Here is a 23,954-nt window from a genome sequence, read left to right as displayed (position 1 = left end):
ATCATTTAAATTTTATCAAGAAAGGGTGTACATTGATGGAGCAAGCGAGCATAAATGATTTTGTTGACCGCCTCGTTTATTAAGCAGGCAATATTTTTTTCACAGCACATTTTATAGATAAGTGAAATACACACAATACATATATGCACAACAATTTCTGCCCTCTTCTTTTGAAGGGAAAGGTTTGCATTCAGTGAAGCTTTTGTACACCTGGAGCTACAAATATGTATTGGAGTTGCTGGAATCAAAGCATTTGAGCTAAAACCCTCTTCTTCCTTTTGGTTTGTAATGTGTGTACTGTAATTCAGAATTCAGTAAATGTACTAAGTTACAGAAGTCAGAGCTTGCTTTTGTCTCGTGGAGAACACTAGCTTGTTGATGCTGAGGAATTCTTTGTCTGCTACAAAATGTCCACTCAATCTTTGCCACAGCAGTCTTTTCTTTTGACACTTTCGTAACTTGACATACAAGAAGCATCAAAATTATGTTTCCTGCCCCATTCCTGCTTTAGATTCTGTGTATAGATTAGCCTTACCCTATCTCGCGGGGGGCTGAGACAGGATTGTTGTAAGATGCAAATCTGCAGCTCAATTTTTTGTATGGTTGATACTCTTTCTCTATTATTATTATTAGATTTACATACCACTCTTCATCAAAAGATCTCAGGGTGGTTCACAAGATAAAAACACAATACAGTATAGTTAAAACAGAAACACCCACAATCACATTTAAAAGGCTGTATAGTGGCGAGATGAACGCGTAACCCCAGAGTCGTCTGTGACTGGACCTAATAGTCAGGGGTACCTTTACCTTTACAGTGGAACTTTGGTTCTCGAATTTAATCGGTTCCAGGAGTCCGTTTGACTCCCGAAATGGTTTGAAAACCAAGGTTTGAAAACCAGTCAATCGGAAGCAGTGTAAGCTGTGTCGGACGTTTGGCTTCTGAAATACGTTCACTAACTGGAACACTTACTTCCGGGTTTGTGGTGTTCAGAAGCCAATTTATTATTAATAGCTTGGCAGCCAAGCTATTTGGGAACCAATGTGCCACTGTAGAATATTAATGTGTATGAGAGAGAGAGAGATGGAACATGAAAGAGTGCAGGCACCAATGTCATAGTCAAATTAGCACAGTTTTGCAGTCCTTCATAAACACAGAACTGAAAGGGACAGTAGTCTTTAGCTTATAGCTAGATTCTGTAGGAAAAGGCAATTTTGATTATTAATATTAATTTTTTTAAAAAAAGTCCCCCAAAAATGAAATTGAGAATGTGTCTATTTAACTTTGTTTTGGCAACTTAGAATATTTGATCTTCAGTTCTTTCTCAAAAGACAACAGCTACCTTTGATTATTGGTCTTACATTTATCTTCTAGATAAAGTAATGAATCTTGTAATAACCACTAAACTGAACAGATGGCTAATTTGACTTCTCAGCAACTTTTAACACTTTGACTCAACTCTGATTTTCCTAACTTAAAAGAGTTTTCATTGTTTTTTCCAAATGGTATGCATGTAGCGACTAGTGGTCCTCTCTGCAGATATGGATCCCAGATACAGCAAAAGATTTATAAAGTTAGCTCAGTGAAGGTTGACATTAGGAAGTCCATTGCAAAAGGCTGTTTCCTTCCAAGTAGCACAATTTGCCTCCCTGGGTTGCTGCTAACTTTTTTGTGTGTTAAATAGGTGTATACAAAATAAAATATTGTTGTTTAGTCGTTTCCGACTTTTCGTGACCCCATGGACCAGAGCATGCTAGGCACTCCTGTCTTCCACTGCCTCCCACAGTTTGGTCAAGTTCATGTTCGTAGCTTCGAGAACACTGTCCAACCATCTCATCCTCTGTTGTCCCCTTCTCATTGTGCCCTCAATCTTTCCCAACATCAGGGTCTTTTTCAGGGAATCTTCTCTTCTGATGAGGTGGCCAAATATAGTCATTATTAATTCTGGGTTTGTTAATGCTGACATTTTGGGGCACACAGGTCCAAATGCTGTTCAGTTGCAAAAGAGGCTTTCTGTGTCTCCAACATTTTTAGAATTATGTTAGCTTGACAGTTCTGCAGAAATCTTTGTGGAACCTGTGTCTCTTTTTCATGAGGGACTTTAAAATTCCTGCCAAGTTTTTCACTTATGTAAAGACTAACAATGGAACACATTCTCTTCTCCTAGAAACAGCAGTGACTAGCAGCACCCTGTGAATTCAAACTTTGCTGCTCTTTTTCTCTCCTTTTTCGGTAGTAAAATGCTATGAATATTTTAGGCAGATGTTAATGATTGTCTTTTCAGTGTGCTATAAATTAATACTGTAATTGACACTTTTCTGTCTTAGTAAATGGAAAGTGTTGGCAGAACTTCCTGCCTCTGATTGCTGTCTATGTATTCTTACAAATAAATTGTTTTGCTGAAATAGAGAAGAATTGGCTTAAAGCTTGTAGGCTGCATGGATTCTGCATTTTTCAAAAGCTGCAAGATAGACTACAAAAGTTCATTGTAACCTGTGGTGGTGCTACGATGCTCTCCTGCTGACACCATCAGTACCATTATACAATGCTGCCCCACACAGAGACTTTTGAAGGCAGTACCATAATTGTAGAACAATTTGATGTTTTACAGCCTTCCCTAGATGTTCATCAGTGCCCTTTATAAAAGTCTCCTGGAAGTGATATAAGAGTTGGAATTATGACCAAAAAATAGTATTTCAAAATGAACTTATGCATTTATGTTAATTGCATGAGATTTTCTTTCAGTTGTAAATCAGTATAGGAGCACCCTCTGGATTTGCCACATGGACACCTCTGTTTATGTGTATATTCTTTCAAAGGCATTTAATTACACTTCCTTAGAATTATTCTTAAGTTTTAATTTAGTCTTAGTTATCTATAAGTGATGCCTTTCTGATCCTAGTAGCTTCGTAATGTTTTGCCAAATGAATGATTGGCAAAAGAACTATTTACACTAAAATAACAAATATACAATTTTTCAAATTCATTTTATTCTAATTGATATATGCAGGTTACACACACTCTTTCTCTTTGTGGAATATTTATTTATGCATTATCCCAGGGATGGGAAGGTGTTTTTTTTCTGTTGAGGGCTGCATTCCCTTGGGGCCTATGAGTCAGGCAGTGGGGGAGGGTGGAATTGAGTAGCAGTGGGTGGTGGGGCTGGAGCAAAAAGTGGGTAGGGCTACTTCTTCTTCTCATCCTAGTGCATGGGGCCAGATCCGGCCCAATCACCTTCTAAATCCAGCCTGCGGACGGTTCGGGAATCAGCATGTTTTTACATGAGTAGAATGTGCCCTTTTATTTAGAATGCATCTCTGGGTTATTTGTGGGGCCTGCCTGATGTTTTTCCATGAGTAGAATGTGTGCTTTTATTTAAAGTGCATCTCTGGGTTATTTGTGGGGCATAGGAATTCGTTCATCCTCCCCCCAAATATAGTCTGGCCCCCCCACAAGGTCTGAGGGACAGTGGACCGGCCCGCTGCTGAAAAAGTTTGCTGACCCCTGCCCTAGTGGGTTACCTTGGAAGGAAGAGATTGCTGTTGTCTGAGGTCTGAATTGCATGCTTGAATAGGGCTTTCCCCCTTTCTCTTTGCATTGCTCCATTCGTTTTAGTATTCTCCCTCCCACCTTCCGTCTCTCCTTGCAGACCACCCCACCTCCTTAAATTAAGCTGAGGGCCACAGGTCCCCCACCCTTCTTTATCTCAGTGAAACCTGATAATCAATGTATGTTGTTTGTATTAAATGGATGTAAATGTCGATAGCCACTTAGTCCCTTATGTACATATTTACTTATGCCGGAGTCCAGAGGGAGATGGGCGGCCAAATGTCCTTGCACCCAGTGGGCTGTAGGAGCTTCTGGAGTAGCTTCCAATAAACATAAGACGCTAGCTATAGCAGTTCATTTAATCAAGTACAGTGGTACCTCTGGGTACGAACTTAATTCGTTAAGGAGGTCTGTTCTTAAACTGAAACTGTTCTTATCCTGAGGCATGCTTTCACTAATGGGGGTCTCCCGCTGCGCGTGCACCTCCAGCACATGATTTCCATTTGCATCCTGGGGCAAAGTTCACAACCAGGAGCAGCTACTTCTGGGTTAGCGGAGCTTGTAACCTGAAGCGTTTGTAACTAGAGGAACCACTGTTAAAACAAACCACCCAAGGCTGTAATCGCGCTATACTTGTGACTAAGCTCCATTTAACTCATTGGGATGTACAGTTATCTTGTCCATGTCTACTCAGAAGTATGCCTTTAGTATGTGTTGGTCAGGTCTAGCCAACATGGTGCTTTCCAGATGTTGTTGAACTTCAGCTCTCAGCAGCCCCAGGCAGCATGACCAATAAGCAGGGATGATGACAGTTGTAGTCCAACATCATCTAAAGCACATCACATTGACTACCCCTAGTTTTGGCCATTGATGCTCTTTGGAACTTATCTGTTGTTTACGCATTCTTTTTGAAAGTGAGTTCTGTTGAAATCAGTGGAATCTTAAAGAATTTTTTTGGTTTTGATTGATTTGCATCCAACCCTTTCCCCATGGGTTTTAGAGCAGCATCTTAGCCTCACTGTGAGTCTGCAAAGTAGATGTAGACTGAGAAATGATGTTATCTCAAAGCCAACTGTTAAGATTCTAAGTTAAATTGGCTATTTGAACATAGGATATTGCACCCACTTGTAACATAGTGAGAAAGTGTATTTTGTAAGTAAAACTGTTCCTGTTTGGGGAATGTTTTGTAGTGGCATTATTTCATTGCCTGGCTTTTAAAAACAAACAAGAAACTGTTAAAGTATGATATTAACTGCACGGTAAATATGATACATGCTTCAAATAAATATTCTCCCAGCTTTAACGATCTATTGCCTAGGTAAAGAAGTCTCATAGCACCTGCCAGGTTTTGCAAACCTTCAATAAGAATAAATATCCTGTGCCAGACAAGGTGCCATTAAGCATTTACAAGGGGAAATAATTGAACTTATTTATCAAATTCTGGTTTCAGACAGCAGGCAATTAGCAGTGTTCTTTCCATTTACCCTGTTTCTCAAATTTTAAGTCATACCCATAAAATAAGCCATAGCAGGATTTTTAAGCATTCAAGGAATATAAGCCATACCCCAAAAATAAGACATAGTGATAGGCGCAGCAGCAATGCTGGCCGCGGCAGGAGGAGGAGGAGGGAAAAAATAAGACATCCCTTGAAAATAAGTCATAGTGGGTTTTTTTGAGGAAAAAATAAATATAAGACGTGTCTTATAATATGAGAAACACGGTAGGAACATCATTATCTGCAATAGTATGAATAGTTTTAGTAGTGGGTGCATATATTTTCATCTTTTTTGTTGTTGTTGTTCTCCACTACAGAATTGATGATTGGAACTCATTTGCATTAGGGTTCCCTTTTTTAAAACCCTTCAACTTTGACATTTCTGTGTTTTTCAAGTATGTGGCTGCTATCTTGTCTCATAGAAATAAAGGAAGACTAAAAAAGCAAAGCAAACACTTAAGAGTTGCACATATGTAGAAATATATATCCCTACTCTGCTCTTGTTGCTGATAAATGGATTGATTCAGGTTAATTTATTCAAAGAGATTGCCGACCTAAAACTCAGGTAGGGGTAATATGACATTAATATTCACAACAGCCCTATTGAGTACGGTATTATTCGGTGAGTCTATCTGAGTGCAAGGTCCTCAATAAAAGGCCAACATTCCATGTACTGGATCACCATTCTGATTCATAGTTAAGAAGCATAGAAATACAGAAATATATGTGTCTAAAATGTCACTATTTGACATGAAGGGTTTGCTACCATCCAATAGGCTAGATGCAATATATTAGTAAAACAATTTATCTCTTTTTCTGGCTGACCAAGTAGCAATGATCTCCAGCCAAGCAGGTGTGCCTATACTGTTGCTGGGGTCAAGTTACAACACTGTGTTTGCATTAGGATTGGTAGCTCAGTTGATAAGAGCATAGTGCTGATAATGCCAAGGTTGCAAGTACGGGGCAGCTGCATATTCCATTCCAGGTGCTGGACTAGATGATTCTTAGGGTCCCTTCCAACTTTACAATTCTATGATTCTATGAAATCCAGCGGGTTCCCTTCTAGTTTAAAAACACACCCCTGAGCTACGGGTACTCATCTCCATTTTAAGACTTGGCACTCTCGGGGGGGGGGGGGGCTTTAGGCAAGACAGGATTGTATTCAAGTAAGTGGTCTTTCTCCACGTGTGAAGCTGAGAAAGGGGGAAGACTCCCAGGTGGGAGCTAGGAGGAGGAAACTCTGTATGTAGATGGAAGATTAAGATTAAATGATGATAGAGACCTATGTACACAAATATATAACTTTGTGTTTTATTAGAATCAGTACTATTATGGCAGTTGTTACTATTTTATTTCCCCCCTCCTGCTTTCTTTCCTTTTTTATATATTGTTTTCTATTATTTCTTTCTACATTAGTTAGTTTCTTATTGTATAGTGTGTTGGAAAACCTTAACTAAAATTCCTCATAAACGAACAAATAAAAAGTGGCACCTTATGATCCTGGAGGTAGCAGATAGCCATCGTGTCTAGAAGTCATTGATGTGAATTTGACTAAACCCCTTTAGAGGCCTCCAGGGTAGAGGCCATCACCGCATCTTGTGTTGCCTAATTTCATAGTTTTTGCGCAATGCGAAGAAGTCCATTTCGTCTGTTCTGAATTTCCCACTTTTTGACATAATTGGATGGCCCGAGGTTCAGTATATTGAGGGAGGGATAGAAAGAGAAGCTTTGTTTCTAGACTACACCCTTGCAAGGTTTTTACTAACGTTGATCATGTTCCTAGTAATTTCCCTTTTGCTGAACTAAAAAGTGTTGAAATTGTGGACTTTTCTTGTAGAGAGGATGCATCTATAAAGTTAGGACTTTATTGTTCTCCCTGCACCTAGTATTTTTAGAAATCCCCTTACATGGTTGCTAACCACATGATTTAACATATTGTCTAACTTGGACTTCAGCATAGGTTCAGGGAGGACAATATTCACCCAGACCACGGTGCACAGGAGAAGAGGCTTAACTCCTTCCCTGTCATGCTTCTAATGAAAACCAACCCTTTAATTTACAACTCTCCAAGGTTAGTGAGGATAAATTGAGGAGTTTATCACTAAAACAATTTGTTGTTTAGTCGTGTCTGACTCTTCGTGACCCCATGGACCAGAGCACGCCAGGCACTCCTGTCTTCCACTGCCTCTCACAGTTGGTCAAACTCATGTTCGAAGCTTCGAGAACACTGTCCAACCATCTTGTCCTCTGTCGTCCCCTTCTCCTTGTGCTCTTCCCCAACATCAGGGTCTTTTCCAGGGAGTCTTCTCTTCTCATGAGGTGGCCAAAGTATTGGAGCCTTAGCTTCAGGATCTGTCCTTCCAGTGAGCACTCAGTGCTGATTTCCTTAAAAATGGATAGGTTTGATCTAGAAGATTCCATTTTTTTCTTTCTCATTTGGATAGACTTCCATTTTCTAAAGGAAACCTTCTGGCTTTTTATAGCTTTCTTGATTCTGTTTGTTAACCACGCTAGAGTCCTCTTAGACTGGTCCTCTAAGACTTGGCAGTATGCTTTCTGTTCTGTAATATGCATTCCAGCTGAGCTTCTTTGAACGCGTTTTTGATTAATCCCCAAAGGTGCAATTCAGTATAGTGTTAAGTGGAGTACATATATAGAAGTGGAATGCATGCCCCAAACCCCCTGAACCTATTCTGCCCCCCTTCCAGCCCTCCAGAGCAGATTTGGCGGGGGAGAGCAGGGAAGTCCCATTGCACAAGCGAAGCTCATTCTAATCATACAACAACTTAGTTCAGGCATAGGCAAACTCAGCCCTCCAGATGTTTTGGGACTATAGCTCCCCTTATCCCTGACCACTGGTCCTATTAGCTAGGGATGATGGGAGTTGTAGTCCCAAAACATCTGGAGGGCCGAGTTTGCCTATGCCTGACTTAGTTGGATCTGCCCACAGTGTTCTGGAGAGATTTGAATCCATTGGCTTTCCCTTTTAACTTCTTTTTTTATTAGCCCTGTCATTTTAGAGAAATTTCCTTTTATGAAATCAAATGTGACAGTGTTGGACTTTCCTGCCAATCTCTGAAAATGAAACTATCTAATTCTCATTTGCTGTTTAATGCTTCACAAATTTAATGTTTCACTAGTGGAAATAACCGCTAGTGACTGATTTCTATTATTAGAAGGTTGTAATTTTTAAAATGTGTTTTTTAAAATGATATTTGTCTTGAATTCCAATGAAGGCTTGTTCCTTAGAAACCTGACAAGGGAAGCCCAGGTTCATTGGTTTTTTTAAACAAACTTTTTTTTGCACCCCTTTATATTCACTTTTTAAATAGGCCATTCACTTGCTAAATTGACAGTTGTCGCTTCCCATAGTTTAGGCAACCGTTCCTTTAAAAAAACCAAAACAAAAAACCAAAAACCCAAACATTTGAGCTACAATCCTACTTCTGGAATATTTCATGGAGAATTCTTTTGGGTACAATTATATTTCCATCTCTATGTGAAGTACTTTGTTTTAAGCAAGGAAATGTTGACCCTGTTTGAACCAGATCAGTTTCCCTGTGCAGCAACACCACACCTACCGTATATTCCTAGCTGTTGATATTGCTGGTGAGTTACCTGTTGCAAGGACCCCCAGGCTGATAGATACGCGAGGTGAAGCTGTTAGCACAGAGCAACGCTGTGACTCAAGATGTTTATATTATTTTTTTGTCTGATGACTGCTTTGAATTTCGACATAATTGTATGCTAGAGAAATGTCAGGTTAACAACCCCCCCCCCCCCCCGGTTTGCTGGCTGTTATGGCTTGATATTTGGGTGAGTTTTTTGATATTGAGTATAGCAATCAAAGAATTATTCAGTTCATATACAGATCCAAATACATTAAATTGCTTGTGCTACACCCTGATGGTTGCAGGGAAATGACAAATATTTTAAAGTAGGTTTTTATCACAGCAAAAGGAAACTCACAGTCCTTGCGTAAGGAAAGGGAATTGCTTTCTGTTTTGAATTATTTCTTATGCAGAGGATAGCAGGTTAATGTGAGCTTATTGGTCTTGTCTTAGAAAGTGAAATGATGCTTGATTAGACAGAAACAATGTACTAACTGTAAGAGTGACGAAAAGTTCACCTTGTACGGTACTGGCACTCAGGAGAGAGAGGAATGCTAAGAAAGGCAAAGCCAGAACAAAATACTTGCAGAAAACACAGGGAACACAAGACAGGTGAGAAATAATAATAATAATGATGATGATGATGATGATGATGATGATGATGATATAAAAAAGAAATTGCCTGAGAGAAATAGAAATTCTACCCCGGGCTCACTGTTGTTCAACATATTTATGAACAACTTGGATTTATAAACAACTTGTATTGAGGGAATGCTAATGAAACGTGCAGGTAACCAGGGGATTCAAGTTACAAGAAAGGAGATTCCGACTAAACAGGAGGAACTTTGACAGTTGAACAGACTCCTATGAGAGGTGGTGGTATCTCCTTTGTTAGAGCTTTTTAAGCAGAGGTTGGATGGCCATCCGTCAGAATCCTGCATTTCAGGGGGTTGGACTAGATGACCCTTGGCCCCCCTCCAGCTCTACTATTCTTTGATTATTTGACAGCTGCAAGAATGGGAGTGTAAACAGATAATATGCACAGGTGCCTCCAACATTGGAGGGGGGGGTGTTGCATGTGCATGATGTCACATGCGCCACCCCCCAACCTGGCCAGGCCAACTTGGCCCACCACCCACCCACCCACTGCAAGCTGCCTTACCTTCATGAAATGGATGCACTGGGGTGAAGTTGCTTTGCTATGTTGCGCACCTGATGGGAATGGCCAATATGCCTATTAGGACTGTAGAGATCAACATAAGGGAGGAAGACTGGCTTTCTTTGTATAGGGCCCTAAACTGGGAAGGAGTAGTGGGAAATGGAATTACCACTGATTTTGGAATAAGGACGGCATTACTATCAGCTAATTGGAGATCTTCAGCCATCTCTGTTGTTGTTTAGTCGTTTAGTCGTGTCCGACTCTTCGTGACCCCATGGACCATAGCACACCAGGCACTCCTGTCTTCCACTGCCTCCCGCAGTTTGGTCAAACTCATGTTCGTAGCTTCGAGAACACTGTCCAACCATCTTGTCCTCTGTCGTCCCCTTCTCCTAGTGCCCTCAATCTTTCCCAACATCAGGGTCTTTTCCAAGGATTCTTCTCTTCTCATGAGGTGGCCAAAGTATTAGCCATCTCTAATTCACAACAAATAGGCAGAATGCTGCTGCATGGTCTATACAGATTTTTGTGTGTGTGGTATTAGCTTTTATAGGTAAGTGCCTTAATTTATTAGCTGGAAAAGGAAACGGTATATAACACATGACCCAAGATACCCTGGAGAATGTGCCAAGCTAATGAGGGTTAGTGTGAAAGATTACTGAAATTGCATAATGGACTTGGGCTAGATAGAGAATATACACAATCAGTACCAAAGCGTGGGTCACAGATTTTAGGATTGTAGACTCAACATTGAAAGGGGTTAGATTTAACTCTTTAACATTTAACTTCAAAATTTCCTTGGGTTGGCTAGGTTTATGATACAAGAGCTCTCGGTCAAGAAGGTAGATTAAGCTTCAAGTCCTAACCCCACTTATCTGTTGAATTCAGTAGGATTTTCTTCTAAGTAGACATGATTAGAAATGCGTTGTTAATGTAACTCAAGATGGAAAAGGAGAGTGCTTAATGCCTGCACTACTCATAGGACATGTGGTATTAGATGCCACTGCTCCAAAATATGGAAGCTAGTAGTGTGTTCCCAGAGGAGCACATGTGTAGTTGTAGTCTTTTATTTAAATCCATGAAATGCGGACTTTCCGCATTATATTTCCCAATAATTCATATTGTATCTCTCTGTGGAACATGGTGTGGATTTGTAATGGTGGAAAGGACAGCAGTTTCTCTATGTACCGCTGAATCAAATGACTGTTGGGGGCCCCATGCTGTTGAGCATGATAATACTGTTGGCTTACTATTTGTTTCCTGTTAATTGGGCTTGTCACATTAGCATAGAGTACTGATTGCTTTGGGTGCTAGGAGGATAGGTATGCACAGTAAAATGGTTCACCTATGACTCAGGCAGGGATATAACAATCCTTCATGTTGCACAGAAAGGTCAACATTTCCTTTCTTGCCTGAGTCAGCCACCAGATTGGAAAAACGTGGAAAATCCTTCCTGATCCCTAACATAGCAATCAATTATGCTCTGAGACCAAAAATAACATTACCCGTGATATCAGTATCCGTTGCTGGTTCCTAATGCACATACTGTGCAGCTTTTGATGGCGGAGGAAACTAGTTTGTTTTAGAAGTTATCAACAAACTTTCCAAGTCATTATTCACAGTAAGAAATAACAGTAAAATTATGGCTATAAAACACATTGACGATGCTTTATTGGAGGGCAAAATCCAAAGTTACACTGGATTTCATCTGTGTTGTAGGTATCATAAGTAAAATTTCTAAGTTATTCCTAGTTAAAGAGTAACTAAATCTGGTACTTAGGCGCATTGGCATAGCCAGGATTTTTTTTTTTGGGGGGGGGGACAGGCTTTTATGTTTTGGTGGGCTGTGATGCAATTGGCCAGTTAGTTAAGCATTTGATTTATTTACTCAAACCGGGGGGGGGCAACTACCCCCTCTTGCATACGCCCATGCTTTCAGCATCAGAAAAAACTGACAAGGAAAACTGTTGGCCTTAAAGAAAAATAATGCTTTAGCCTGTTAATGTATGTAATTAATATGGTTGGTTACAGTGCACAAGCCATGGGAGAAATAGTAGTTTGATAATATTTGAGCAATATCATGCCTGAATCTAGGACCCCTTCAGAAGGCTTTTTTTTGTTTTTGTTTTTTTACAGAAAGATAATGCACACACCTTTGAGTGTTGTTTCACGTGCATAGTTTGGGAAGCCAAGCTGCCCCAAAAGTATTGTGTGTATGGGATAGTTAATGATGATAACCCCCTTTTGTGTTCAAGAATGAGAAACTAAGCTATGGGGAATGCATTCACTCTGAAAGCTATAATTATCTGAAATATTAAAAAAGAAACTATAGGCTTACTCATTCTCTCTCTCTCTCTCTCTCTCTCTCTCTCTCTCTCTCTCTAGAAAGAGACGTTTGAAGCTAAGAAGAAGAAGAAGAAGATTAATCTCAGATGAAAAATTGCATTATGATGGTAAATTCCCACTATTCTGTTGAGTTTGTTCCATTTAGAAAATAGAATGCACTTATCCGAAACTATGTTAATGGTTATTCTGGGGCAGTTTGTGTAATGAGTGGTTTGTTAAGGTGCTTTTCACCTATGTGGTTAATGTTTTTTAAAAATTTGCATAGCCTTTGGGAAAAAGGTGATTAAAAATTACAGATTTGTTTGCTGCATTTCTACCTTCCTTTGAAGATGCTCAAGGCAGGATCCACAGTTTCTCTGCCCGCCCCCCCACCTTGTTAGGCAGATTAGGCTGAAAAATAGTGACTGGCCCAAGTCCCCCCAGTGAGTTGCCTGGCTGAAGGGGGATTTGTGGTTTTGTTAGCCCCTCTATTATGCTGATTCACATCTTGTTTTTCGTTTTTTGCTTGGTATTTTTAAATTATTATGCAAGTGTACGTTTTCTACGCCTGTAAAGCTTTTCACTGATCAGTCAGTGAAATTAAATTAAAAATATTTTGATTACTAAAAAGCTGCCCTTGAATTAATTGGGCAACACATAAATATACAAATATACAAATAGTTAAGAAAGACTAAAAAAAAACTGCAGTCAATCCCTTTGTGGTTATAGCTGGAGCACATAAAAGCGTAATTTCAGAAGACCAAAAAACTGACAACATGTATATCAACTGAGCAAAACGTGGAAATGTTTGGATCTTAATGAAAGCCCATTGCTGAAAGAGGCTTCATTAACAATGAGCACCCTGCTATCTCCAGTGTTGTTGCCCACATGATGTAACAGATTATATAGCTGCTCTTTCATATACTAAGTCAAATTTAGATGCATTGACTTTAAAGGAGTCAAAGTGTGGATGTTTCAGTGTGACCCCCAAGTCTTATTTTAATGTTCTTACCCTCTAGATCAGGGGTCCCCAGACTTACCCGGCTTTGGGCTGGTGCCCGCTGCGCCGATCGCGCGGCGGGGGGGAGTGCGTGCCCGTGCGTGCCGGCAGGCGGGGGAGTGCGCGCCCGTGCGCATGCACACATACACTTACTGGCGCGGCGGCGTGCTTCCAGGTCGAAAAAGCGCCGGAAATCGTTTGTGCGCATGCGTATGGGCCTCCCCCAACCCGGAAGTGCACCGGAAATGACCTCTTCTGGGTCGGGAGAGGCCCATACGCATGCGCACAAACAATTTTCGGCGTTTTTTCCCGACCTGGAAGAGCGCCACCGCGCTGCGCGCCGTAAGAGCGGGCAGCGGCAGTGGGCGGCGGGGGTCATCGTGGGCCGGATTGGGAGGCCAATTGGGCCGCATCTGGCCCGCGGGCCGTAGTCTGGAGACCCATGCTCTAGATCAGAGTAATAAATGTGGTGCCTTTCTGGCCTTAGTGGCCTATAATTCCCACCATCCCTATGCAATGCTGGGACCACTGGTGGAGGAACGGGGGGGGGGGGGCGGGGGAGCACATCGCCCCTGGCACCATCGGGGAGGGGGGTACCATCGTGGCCGCCCCCGGACACGCACCGCGCACCCCCCTCAGCGTGCTGGGTGTCGCGCCACGCCCCTGAGATGCACACCATGCCCCCCACGGGCGACGTGCCACACCCCCGGGATGCGTGCCAGCCACGCCCCTGCCTGCTCTCTGCCCCTGCTGCCAGAGCATGCAGCTTCGCCACTGGCTGGGACTGATGGGTGTTGGTTTTCAACAGCACCAGGAGATCACCATGTTTGTAACTTTGCTTATTAACATTTTGAATCAATTTAATTTACACAGATAAAATGCCCTTTGTTCCGCTAGGAGGTTTGTGTGTTTTTCTATCTGCTCCCCACGCAGACTTAGAATCATAGGGTTGGAAGAGACTACAAGGGCCATCCAGTCCAACCCCCTGCCAAGCAGGAAACACCATCAAAGCATTCTTGACATATGGCTGTCAAGCCTCTGCTTAAAGACCTCCAAAGGAGGAGACTCCACCACACTTCTTGGCAGCAAATTCCACTGTCGAACAGCTCTTACTTGCACTGTACACAGATTTTATTTGGAAGGGCCAAGACTCCCATGTGTTCCCATCCCATGCTGTGAGGCAGAGCTATTCATGCAGTCCCCCCCACCCTTTACTTACCGTAAATGCTGATTTTCTTGCAACACGTTTTAATTAAGGGTTTGAGAAATAAGTAATTTGCGTTTCGCTTGAAGGAATATTCCTGTTCTGAATATTTTAACACATCTAAGAAAAATACTCGAGGCAAGATTGGGAGGGGGAAAAATGTAGGGTAAGAGAAGAGGAATTAGTTTTAGACCAGATGCAGCAGAAACCACCCTGCTTGTTTCCCCCCCGGTTTGTAATGGTGCATTTGGGATTGTATTGCAGTTTGTCTGGCACAGGTTTTCTTCATTAGTTCATTCCAAGATGAACTGTGAGAGCACTGTAGGATGTTCATGCAAAAAATAAAATAAAAATGCTTTCTTGCCTTGTCTTATGAGAATAAATATAAGGATATTATTTTTTGAGATCTGCTTTTAAAAATACCATAATAAAACATCAAGTACAGCTTCCAAGATCTGTTGTCAGATAATAGTACAAGTAAAAGAACTACACGTCTATGGACCCTACAAAATGTATAGCCGAAAATTAATACAAAAACTGAATAAAAAACAACACCCCACCCACCCTAAATTCAGTTGGTGTACTTAATTCAGAAATGATGAATGTTGATCCTGCTATCCCCAGCCAGAGGTTTAGAGCAAGGTGGAAAAAGAGTTTGTCACTGATATGGAATAATTTGTCCTAGTTATTATTCTGTGTTTGTAGAATAAAGACAATGTATCCTTAGGTACATATTAAAAAAGATTATGATGAATAAGTGATGCATTCTGGTTCTGATAAATAGACAAGTCTCCTTGTGCAGTCAGGGATATAATACTTGCTGCGAAAGATAAAATATTGAGTGTTAACATAAATGGAAACAATGGTTCTTTTGTAGTGTAGGAATGTGCCAGTTGGGTGCAATGAACCAAATATTTGAAAAACTGTCATTTCTTCATAGAGGTGAGCATACCATATGAAATTATTTGAAGGGTTAGACCTCCATGTACCTAGGTTTGTAAGGCAACCTATATCAGAAAGGGTAACTGCTGTGTACATTAATTTCTGCTTGTACCAGACATCACTCCACAATGGGTAGTGTCTCTTCTCTTCCAGTAGGAGCTTATTTCTTCCCAAGTTCTTTTGGTTGATGAAGATTTCCATTCCCTCTTGAGTCCAGCCACCACTGGGTCAGTGAGGAAGCAGGTAGCTGTAACACGACTTAGCCTCCCCAGCCCTTTTCTGTTGCAGCCTGTCGATGGAAACAGAAAGTTTGGCCAGCTAGACCTGCCAGTAAAGAGCATGGATTTTGCCACAACCGTAGCTGGCTTCCAGTGGGAAAGCCTCTGTTGGTGGTGGGTTGGTGCTGGCAGGCCATCTCTAATGGGATGGTCTAGAATGGTGAAACAAGGAAAGCGTTTCCCCACTTTTTGGTGGCATGGTGATAGTGAGGGCACTCTTCCTGGGCGATTGGTTGTAGATGGGCTTGCTTCTAGGTAAGAGGTTGTGGCAGCTGTGGCATAGGGTGGGAGGGATATGGGTTAACTTGGTTTCTGGGAGAAAGATATGACTTGCAGGGGAGCTGTATCTGTAGTGAGAGCATGAATGCAGCTTACAAACTCATACCCAGTGTGGCTGGCAGGTATTTTGTGATGTTGCTGTTGTACATTGTTTTGATTTATGGTATGTGCTGTACTTTTATTGCATATTTATTTTGTATTAATATATTCACTGCTTTGGGGTTGTTGGGTCAAAAAAACAGCATATAAATAAACCATAACATAACCTATTTTAACTCCTGCGGCCAATTGGAAGGTGTGGAAGCCCTGTTCGGGTTCCAAAGAACGTTAGCAAACCGGAACACTTACTTCCAGGTTTGCGGCGTTTGGGAGCCAAAACTTTTGACTTGCAAGGCATTCAGGATCCAAGGTACAACTGTATTATTGTTTGCTGCTATTCTCTTGATAGTGCCGCATATTATTTCCCAGTGAACATTGCAGTCTCATTCAGAGTAACATCCAGTTATTGACTTGTTATATATTATAGTTCATAAAGTGCCCTTTCAGTTTCTGTTGAAATCCTGGCAGTTCAGGATTTGCAAAGAGGACACGAGAGCAGTAAGTTGCAAAGACAGTGTAATCACAAAGTAAATAAAAACTCCATTGCATACTGTTTCGAACCTAATAAATGGGCCAACGTAATGAAACCTGCTTCTGGATAAGTGCTGTATTAAAAGTATAGCAATATTGACAGAGGGTAGGATTTATTCTGTTGAAAACAGAGTAATTTTAACTGGACAGGGTATAGTGTGATGTAGATGCATTTTCACTATGAGTTTTACCACTGAACTGGTAACAGTGTTGCAACTTGGTTACTTAAGCCTTTGAAAAAATAATTGGATTCCTCCCGTCAAACCACATCATGTAAACTAGCCTATGCATCTAATTCCTGGTAAGCACAGTCTTACTGGATTGAACTGCTTGGAATAGCAAGTCATTCCAGGAAAGTCGTGCTAAACAAAATGAGCTCTTCTTTCCACAAAAAAGAGCCCAAACTCATGTTGCTACTGGCAAGTTGATAAGTACTACTAGTTTATTAACAAATTTATCTTGCACATCAGTACTTCAGAGCAATGCCCCAGATTATTGGACTTCCAGTGACACCTATGATAAACAGCTCTGAGTACATCAGGTTCTTTCTCTTTCGCAGCTGGCAGTGAGAAAGTCCAGCGTGTGCTCTGGATTGTGGCCAGTGTTTAGAAATTTGGACTCTTTCATAAGCTCACATCTTCTCTCATCTTTCTGTTGGTGAAGATGGAACTGGTTATTGACCTTTATGATTTGGTGCTAGCAACAGTAGTGAAATTAGGGAAATTGACCTTGGTTCTGATCCTTCAGTTTGTCATCCCTTCTGGAAGAAGTAGATATTGTGAATTTTATTAATTTGATACTCGTCTGTGTAATTTCCTTTTCACAGTTTTGCTAAACTGTCTGTGAGCATGCTGTTGGAAGGGCAGGGTGTACTTTTAATAAATAAGTAATGTGGCTAAGCCTGCAGTTAAGTTGTAGGTTAACAGAAAGATTTGATGGCACCTGGACCACCAAGCTTCAAGGAAATCAGGTCAAGAACTTTGAGAATAACTTTGATGGCTCCCTAAAAAAAAAAAGCCTACCTGAAGGTGGAGGTGAGCCTTACAAGTTCTCTGATTCATTTCAGGCTCAGATTAAATTCTCTGCCCACCTTTCTCTCTCCCCCTCCCCACCCTGGTGATATATAGGGAAGGAAGATGTATCCCCTTCCTCGATCTCCAGCACACTGGGACAGATGCCCTTGATATTTATAACTGTGACACCCAAAGTGTCTTTCTCCTTAGAGTGATGAAGAGGTGCTCCCATTTCTACACGCCAGTAACCAGTTGGAAGGTGGGGTGTTTGGAGGGGCCAGCAGGAAGGTTGTTTTTGGAGATGCAAGATCTGTTGTGCATGGAGGAACACATTTTCTAAGCCTTGAGTTGCCTTGGAAAATGATCACAACTCTTTCTGGAGGTTTTTTCCTGGTTTTTTTTTTAAAAGAATTTTGGATAATTGCCAAGGACAGCAGAGGAAAACACATCTATCTCTTGGGATTCATTGTACTTGATTAACATGCATCTTAACAAACCTTTCTCAAAATGAGCATATTTAATAGCTTCTGTGGAGACCTGCTCAGTGTTTTTGATGCAACTTTAGAAGGTGCATTTGTAAAAGCACACTGCTTCATCATAAGATTTTGGGTAAGGTAATAAAAGTGGCATTTGTCTGCCACAATGGCAATGGATACTGACACGGAAATGGCTGACTTGAAAGTACAGTATTATGTTATGATTCATTTCGGGGAAGAACTGAAACTGTTGCTGTTGAATATTGCTGGATATTATTCATGGCTGTACAATGCAACTGTTTTTGTTTTGGAGCTGTTTCCACAGCAAAGCATTTGGGGAAACACCCTTTTGGCTTAAGAAGGCTGAGGCAGGCTGCATGTAGGAAAGTGACTGCAATGCAGCCCCACATGCATTTATTTTGGTCGGGCCCTTCCGAGAATACCATCTGCTGTGTGTTTATTTGAAGTTTCTAGTTCTTATTGTTAAAGATGGCAGAAATGCTGAGAAGATTGAAGAGGTGCTTTTTGTTTTGTTTTTTAAAAGAGAGACCCAACTGTGGTTACTGTGCATTTAATCAGTCAAAACCTTTCCAGGGTATTTATAATTCTAGATCAGACTGTTGTAAAGTAAGCACATGCATCCCCCACCCACTAAAACTTGGCATTTGTCCTTTGTTAAACAATTTATAAAATAATACGCGAGTTAGCTGCTGGGTTTTTAAATTTTTTAAAATAAACTTCTAATATGGCTCTTCATGTGTTGCAAGCACTTTCCTACATGCTATGTAAATCCTATGATTTCAAGTCCCGCAGCCCATTCTCATTAAAATGAAAAAGATAAAACCGTGATTTATGAAGCTGGGAGTTAATGTTTGGGCTGAGTGCTCCTATACTTCACCCCTTCTAGTTTGTATCAAGCCGCCGTTCCCTGTTGCATCCAAACCAGGGGGCCCTGCCTTAATGTCTGTCCTGGCTTCTTTTCCTGGTTTGTTAACAGCATGAGGATGGGGAGTACTGTATAAGAGAAACTCTATGCATATAACGCACATTGTATATATACCCTGTGCAGTTATTGGTAGCCTATCATGCAAGAAGGTCACTGATCTGATCTCGTTCCAAACCACTGAAGATAGCTGAATTCGAAAGGCCCCACATCCTCTTAGGTGGCTTGCAGAAATCCTTATTCTGTATCTTTACAAACCAGTAAAAGTAACTACCCGATTCATAGTGTTCAATTGTTGAGAAATGTGCTGCTGAGAATAAGCATCTCAAATGAAATCAGAATGTAACCATTTTTTTTTATTATACATTGCCGGCTGATTCGAGGATCTTTATCCCAGAGAGGTGGGATAAAGCAGAGAGAACAGTGACTTGCCCTAGATCATTCCGTAAATATTGCAGCTGAGTAAAAGTTCTTAAACCTGGGTTTTCCCACACCGAAATCTAGCACTCTGACCACCACTCCACACTTGTGTAGCAATGTCTGCGCCTGTTCCTGCTGTTTTTAGTTTGAAACAGCATCTGTTTCTGTTCCTGGAAGCTGGTCAAATTCTTCCAGCATAGCTACATTCTTCTCAAAATGTATAAGGTTGGTCTTGTTGCATTCTGGGGCCCTGTATCTCAGTGGATCAAAGAATGTACTTGTTTGGCTTGCAAACATGGACAGGGCAATCAAGCAAGGAATTTTCACCTCAGATCTTGTGATGGCCGCCTACAAGTGCTTTGTCCGGCTCTGGGTAGATATATGTGTGTGCAGATATATGTTAATGAAATGTTGTAGTTTCCAGAAAGTGTTTTGTTTTCTGATGAGTTAAATGAATTTCCCTTAACTGCGCTGCAATTACAGATGTATTTTACCTGTGTTAAGTAGCTGGAATTGTTCATGAACATTGACTTTCAAGTGTCTCTGTGTGATGAAGCTTGATCTTCATTCACTCGCTGAAAAGTGATTGAGGTAGTTGAAATTTGGCACAGATACTGTTTTAACTCCTCTTTGCCTCCTATCATCACAGCAACTCACAGAGGCACAGGAATGCTGTGATGTGAGTTCCAAACAAGGATTGGTTTGGGAAAGAGGACATTTGTAGTGCTGCCCAGGAATAAAAATGAGACCAATAAAATATGCATTGGACTTCCGTCCGATCCTCAAGATTGTGTGCGGGTGGGGTATATGAGGAGAATTCCAGCAGCAACCAATCACATGTTTGCAAAATTAAATTTGTATTTCCTGGTATTATAGAATGTATGTAAGAAAAAATATATATGAAACAATGTCATTGAGTGAGAAATTAGTGAAAAAGTTCTTCTTGCTTGGTAGGAGACAAATGAAAGCCAAGACAGCAACAAATTGAAAGGATGGGTGACACTATGACTTCAAGGAGCAAGATAGGTAAGGCAGTTCCATTTCTTTATTTTAAAAAAGTACATGTGTAAAGAAACATACCAGAGAGAAAAAGACTGTTGCTGTTTAATTAGTGCAAGCATGTCTTTTTAGGCCAGTATCAAGTCACCAACTATCTCCACAGGTTGAGTAGATTCTTTCAGAGGCCATGTTTCTGAATTAAGAATTAAGAAGAGGTTTCCCCCACCACGTGTGACATCTGATTAAATATTTGTTTCAAATACTTGTTTGTACTGTTCATGATAAAATAAAAAGCTTTAATTGCATGGAAGAAAACTCTGATGTCGAATACTTAAGATGTTAAATTTGTTCCTGCTAGGGTGTTAACAGTAGCCAGTTTAGGAAATAATATAGATAGATGTACTATTAGAACTATGCAAGAGTTGTCTAAAAGCACCTTGCAAAGTTCAAATCTTAATCTGGCTATTTTTAGTGTGCATTTAGAATATACTGTCATACCTTGGACGTCTAATGGAATCCATTCCGGAAGTCCATTTGACTTCAAAAATGTTCAAAAACCAAAGCACGGCTTCTGATTGGCTGCAGGGAGCTCCAGCAGCCAATTAGAAGCTGCGTTGGACGTTTGGGGTCCAAAAATAGTTTGGAAACCGGAACAGTCACTTCCAGGTTTCTGATGTTGGGGAGCCAAAACGTTCGACCCACAAGGCGTTTGAAAACCAAGGTACGGCTGTATGTTTTTTTCACCTTCAAAGTTCATACTACCCAGTTTGTTTTTACAAATACTTTGAAAGTGAAATTGCAATGTAATTTGGTTCAAGTGTAAGTGATCCTTTCATTTGCAATATCTGGGGAGACTTTGAAGCCATTTTTTTAAAAAAAGGATGTGAAACGCGTTTTGTTGTAAAGTCTAGAGGGAAGGGCTCTCTGGATTTTTGGCAAAACCAGAAAGCTTACATTCCTGAGAAATGCTAATAAATTTCTTTTTAAAAAACAACAACTTGCATTTATCACTGTACAGCATCAGTCTCCCCCCTGAAGGTAAAATCTCTTGCATTCTTTCACCTCTCCCATGTACTTTTGCAAGCACCATCAAATCTCTCCCACATACAGACATCTGTGTTTGTGTGTGTGTCTGTGTGCAAACACAGGCTGCAGTACTAAAACTCATTCAGTGAGCACATGAAGTAACATCAGCTTAACTAACAATGTGGGACCTATTTTAACAGTCCTGAAATTTGCATTATGAAGGGAGGTATATAAATGTGCTAAATGAATAAATATGTTGTGCATTGATTTGAATAGGGTCCCAAATATGTATTCCAGCGGCTGACAATCTCTTTTTGTAAAGGTTCTCACCTGCTTCATATAGCAGGGATGTCCAACTTCCAAGAGACTGCGATGTACTCCCACTATGGAAAAAACCTGGCAGTGATCTACTCATTGTTGAGCTTTTTTAGGGGAGCCTTTACCAAAGTTGTTGAGTTTTTTTGGGGGGTCAGGCCCAAAGTTGTTGAGCTTTTTTGGGGGGGAGGAACCACCACATTTGTTAAGCTTCTACGGGGGAGGCTTCATCAAAGTTGTTGAGGTCCCGCCCCACTGATACGCCTACATATCCTGAAACAATTAATGGGAGAGGAGATTGCTAAGGGGGATCAGAGACTTTTTATGTATGCTACAACCGCGGCGAGAATCCTATTAGCCCAAAAGTGGAAAACACAAGAGGTACCAACGATTGAGGAGTGGCAGATAAAAATGATGGACTATGCTGAATTGGCTAAGTTGACTTGCGGGATCTGAAACCAGGGAAAGACAAAGTTCCAGAGAGAGTGGAGTAAATTTATTGACTATATGGAGAAAAACTGTACAAGTTTAAAGACACTTGCAGGACTGAGATAAAACCTACGAAGTGAGACTGAATATATAAAAGGGACTGCGAGATAGGAGATGAATAATAAAGCCGTATGAAGGGAGGGAGGGAGGTCAGAGCTCGGCAGAGCAAAAAAGAGATGAGATGAGAAAAGAATGATGTAATTACAAGGTTTTGTTTTTGTATGTGTTTGTGTGTATGGATGTTGTTTTGTTTTTATATTGTTTAATTCGAAAAGTGAATAAAAAGTATTAAAAAAAGAAAGAAAGAAGTTTGCCACTTTACAGTTTACTTTCATAGATTATTTATTGACTGTGTGGATGTGGCTAATCTTTTACTATTCCCTCTTATTTTCTTTTTCATGGAAAGAAAAATAAGAGGGAATAGTATATTTAAAGCAAGGTTGCTGTTAAGCTATAATGCTGAGAGCCAGTGTGGTGTAGTGAGAGCCAGTGTGGTGTAGTGGTTAAGAGCGGTAGACTCGTAATCTGGGGAACCGGGTTTGCGTCTCCGCTCCTCCACATGCAGCTGCTGGGTGACCTTGGGCTAGTCACACTTCTTTGAAATCTCTCAGCCCCACCCACCTCACAGGGTGTTTGTTGTGGGGGAGGAAGGGAAAGGAGAATGTTAGCCGCTTTGAGACTCCTTCGGGTAGTGATAAATTGGGATATCAAATCCAAACTCTTCTTCTTCTGCTGCTGTTTCAGCCAGCATGGCAAATCAGAAATATGTTAGCTACTCCTGAGCTGGCCCATGAACTGTAAATAACCACTCTGAGATCTATATCTGATACGAGATTGCAGACTGTCCTACATGCTTTTGAGGTTCAGAGAGTGCAAAGAAGCTTATACCGTATGTAGAATTTGCTAATCTTTCTGCCTTCATCAATCAATCTCTTTATTATGGTCCATGACCAGCATTATTCTTAGAACATAAACTCTTGGGGAGAATATAAATCTTCCTAGCATGGCTAATCTTTTGACCTTTGTCCTGTCCACAGTCCACATAACACACGTTCTTTGATGGTGATGTAGATGGCAATTTTTATGGAAAGGTAGTGGCACTGAGGCAGGAGAAAGAGGCAACGCCCGACCTTTCTGTTTAATCCTGCGCAGACTTGAACTGCATTTTGCGTGGGAAATGTTAAAACTCAGCAAGTACACTTCCCTTGTTTCTCCTTCCTATCTTGATTCGAGAATTAATGTTACACTTCCGTTTAATTTTTGTGACATTGCATTTCAAGAGTTCCTTCCTCCAGCGGGCAGTGCTAGCAGAGGGACTCAGGAGCGGTGGCGGTTTCGCCAGTGATATATCACTGAGTGAAACCGATAGAGCTTGTTCCTCCCTCTGCATCTTTAGACTGCTCGACTGAGGGGAGTGTGGTTGCCGCTCCCTGCAGCGAGCAGTTAAAGGAGCCCCAGTGCTCTTGCCATTCACGTGGGGCTGTCTCAGCTGGAGGGGTGGGTGGGTGGAATGTTCCCTCCTCACAGCTGAGAGGCACAAACAAGCTGCATTGTCCCAGCCTGTGAGCCTGGGTGAGACCGCATCAGCTTTCCAGGTGAGAGCTGGGGCAGTTTCACCTGAGGTCTCGCGGGCAGAGGCCAATGCATCTTGTCTTTTCAGCATTGCGGCATATAGACAAACTGCAATGTTTGGCTGGCGATACACTGCGATGTTGAAAAGCTGATATCGCCCAGCCCTACTATGCATACTTACCTGTGCATACTTACATTACCCCATTTAAGTCAATGGAGCTTACTTTT

General features: G+C 41.2%; 1 protein-coding gene across 20 annotated transcripts in view; it reads left to right on the top strand.

Annotated features, from left to right (window-relative positions):
* SGMS1 (sphingomyelin synthase 1) overlaps positions 1–23,954 on the top strand; it is a 71,361-nt gene that overhangs the window by 23,063 nt on the left and 24,344 nt on the right. For 5 of the 20 annotated variants that reach the window (XM_035137414.3, XM_088670281.1, XM_088670283.1 and 2 more), the window contains 2 exons: positions 12,201–12,268; positions 20,280–20,351. The exons of 1 other annotated variant lie outside the window; for it this stretch is intronic. The gene's annotated coding sequence lies outside the window, so the exon portion shown is untranslated. The remainder of the gene's footprint in view (positions 1–12,200; positions 12,269–20,279; positions 20,352–23,954) is intronic. 14 more of the 20 variants (XM_088670279.1, XM_088670282.1, XM_088670284.1 and 11 more) reach the window with 4 other exon arrangements.

Source organism: Zootoca vivipara, chromosome 5 (genome assembly GCF_965207765.1).
Source record: "Zootoca vivipara chromosome 5, rZooViv2.hap1.1, whole genome shotgun sequence".
NCBI classification, from domain to species: Eukaryota; Metazoa; Chordata; class Lepidosauria; order Squamata; family Lacertidae; genus Zootoca; species Zootoca vivipara.
Note: the sequence above shows the minus strand (reverse complement) of the source record. Positions and strands in the feature narration are given on the sequence as shown.